Source organism: Haliotis rubra, unplaced genomic scaffold (genome assembly GCF_003918875.1).
Source record: "Haliotis rubra isolate DU_JTF1 unplaced genomic scaffold, ASM391887v1 Scf368, whole genome shotgun sequence".
Taxonomy (NCBI): domain Eukaryota; kingdom Metazoa; phylum Mollusca; class Gastropoda; order Lepetellida; family Haliotidae; genus Haliotis; species Haliotis rubra.
Window position 1 is genome coordinate 1,041,279 of NW_025767044.1, and position 2,984 is coordinate 1,044,262.

At 39.0% G+C, this 2,984-nt stretch overlaps 1 long non-coding RNA gene across 1 annotated transcript; it reads right to left on the minus strand.

Annotated features, from left to right (window-relative positions):
- Positions 1 to 916: 916 nt before the first annotated feature.
- On the minus strand, positions 917 to 2,388 carry LOC124285734. Its single transcript, XR_006900875.1, has 2 exons — positions 2,320 to 2,388; positions 917 to 1,788 (listed from the first exon to the last, which is right to left on the minus strand). It is a non-coding gene; the product is annotated as an uncharacterized LOC124285734 (long non-coding RNA).
- Positions 2,389 to 2,984: the final 596 nt, after the last annotated feature.

Sequence of the window (2,984 nt, forward strand, 5' to 3'; positions counted from 1 at the left end):
GTTGGTGCAAGATGCAATAGTTACCATTGTGGTCTTCATCTGGGAGGCAGAGCGATTTATACTCTCGGTAGAATAGCGCACGGGTAACAGTTATCAGTTACCTTATTATTGTGCACTATACCTTATGCAGCACCATAAACGCTGACTGAAGATGCATGCATGAGCGTTGAATGTTTGTTCATCTTTTGGTCAAAAAGAGATTTTATTTCCCCAGTTTATAATGGTGTGCATTAATCCATTGATTTCTGGTTAAAAAGGCACTTTATCATGCATGAGAAAAGGCAAAATATATGAATCGGTTGTTGACTTGGTTTATTGTGTTTCTGTGTATCCATTACGTTACTCTTGATATCAACCTTTGGTTGGTGGGGAATAGACTCATTGTGGGGAATGATTTAAACGCCGCTGTGAACAAAGAGGAATTCGTGCTATATTAAATTGCATCCTATCACTTATACTATGCATGTTCTACTTATGTGTGATTGTTTAGGAGGGAAAAGAAACCCTCTGGATGCATTGTTCGTGTGTCAGATAAAAACCAAGGGAGTAATAGATGTACACGAACACTATTGTAACCAGCTTCCGTGTTGTTCAAATTGTCTATGGCATTTGCGGTCGTTGGGATCCGCTTTATTGGCATACCTCCATACATAAAGAAAAGTTGGTACATTGCACGTCATAGCAGTTAAATGACTATCCAAATACTCATGATGCCAAGTGTTCGCATAGGGCTTAGTGTTATCCAGCCTGATCAGTGGCACTTTCTACCAGTTAAAGAAGTCGTTCGGTCTGATTAAAGTAGTCTGATCAGATTTACAGCATTAAGACCTCATTAACCTTCCACGTGGCTTTAAGGTGGACACGAGTAGAATATTTCGAGAATTGGTGCATCAGTGACAACGAAAATGACATCCGGTGCTCTTCCCTATTTTGATCTGTATTATAAGTTCCTGTATCGTACTCATTCAAGTGAACAATTGACTCGCACTTGCATGTATTTGTGACGGTTGCAATCAAGGACCAGGAAACGGTCACCAATACACATGCAGCATATTCAAAAAATATAAACAAATTCAGGGTAATGTTGTCGCCAAGCGCGCACAATGTGAAACCTTTGAGAATGAGAAATTTTGTATGTGTTTTTGTAGAGCTGTTTTGTCTGTTTCTAGAGTAAGTGATCTGGTTCACTGGATTCGTTTCACTTCCCGGGTGGAACAAATACAACTTTACAAATAAATGGGGAATACATGCGATCAAATTACATACAGCACAATGATGTATTTTACAATCGTATTGGTACAGCATTGATATTGAAGAGAGTATACATATTGAATGTGCGTGGTAACTTCATATTCACAAGGTGGGTAGGGGTAGCCTAATGGTTAAAGCGTCCGCTCATCACACCGAAGACCGTGGTGGTTCAATTCCCCACATGGGTACAATGCGTGAAGCTCATCTCTGGTGTCGTCCGCTGTGATATTGCTGGAATATTGCTAAAAGTGGAGTAAAGTCATACTCACTCATACTCACAAGCGTGCCTGCACAGTTTCGTACAAATGCATGTCGCGGTCATTTACTTGACTGGCCAACGATTCATACGTGTGTTGATTTCTGGTATCTACATTCTCATAATATCTATTCGTATGTGTATTCTGGTAATCACTGGTAGATCCACATGCTACTTCATCGTAGGGGATGTCCTCACTCTGCCCTGTACCTCTCAAGGACAACTCTAATGCAAGGCCTTCTCCCCGTGATTTCTGTGTCTTTGCTGGCTGAACAACCTTGCTGCAATGTCAGATACAAATATGTGAAGGATAAAATGAGTGAGTGAGTGAGTTAAACATTAACGTCACATCGGCAATATTGCAGCCATATCGTGACGAGGATCTGAATATTAGATAAAGTCGTAATAAATAAAGTCATATTATAATATCCTGTCAACGAAGGACAGTAAAATAACTAGAGGATCACAGATATAGATATAAAACTAGTATGAAAAACTGAAAACGTTTAACTATAGAATACAAAACGATGTAAAAACAGGCTATAGATTGCCAACAACTGAAGGCAGATCAGCATACTAGGGACGTGAAGGACAAAAGGCAGCGTCAGTTTCACAAAGCTGACTAATATTTGCTCAAACTAAATTCCGAAATTTGTACATGCATTTAACGCTCATGGAATTTTAAATATTTTAAGTGCAACTACATGACATCAATTGATCATTTACTGTTTGCTATTTCATCTCTTAAGAAGCGACTTGGAACGGGGAGCGTATATTGAGAACTGTTGTTCCAAACAAGGCATGGTACTCACAAATATATAACAAGGATTATGATGACACAAAGCAGGAGAGCTGTGATCACCCCAAAGGCGATCATCCATCAAGTGCTATAAGAAATGAAGAAGTTTAAACCGCAATTAATTTAGCGTTAATTAAGATTGTTGTTGCAATAAGTATATTTTTCAAATGCTGATGCGATATCAACGTATACATCAATGATATGCTGTTATTGCGACTTTGATTTCACTTCAATCATTAACACCAGAGTAATACAAAAATTAATATATTGTTTGATCAAGCAAATGTTCTACAACATGCTATAAAGGAATGACAGAGTCATTTCAATAATCATAAGATTGATCGGCTGATAACAGTTAATGCAGCATGTTCACACTACACGTCATGTTTGAATCATTAACAAACATGGATGATACCAGGTGTTATCTAAACGGTGAGCGTATCCTGTCACGTGGGTGTCATCGGACACATGCAATGCCAAGTCAGTTTTCATCCCGACTACAATAAAATAATTCCATGAGTTGAACTCGCTTTGCAAAGAATATGGCGTCAGATACGACAAGTTTTCAGGAGGATTGTCAAATTATTGATGAGACGAAGCTGTGCCCTTGTGCTCGACGCAAATGGTGGCCATACCCGCTACTGACATTGATTGTGTGAGAGTTTTGAGCGCGTGTGA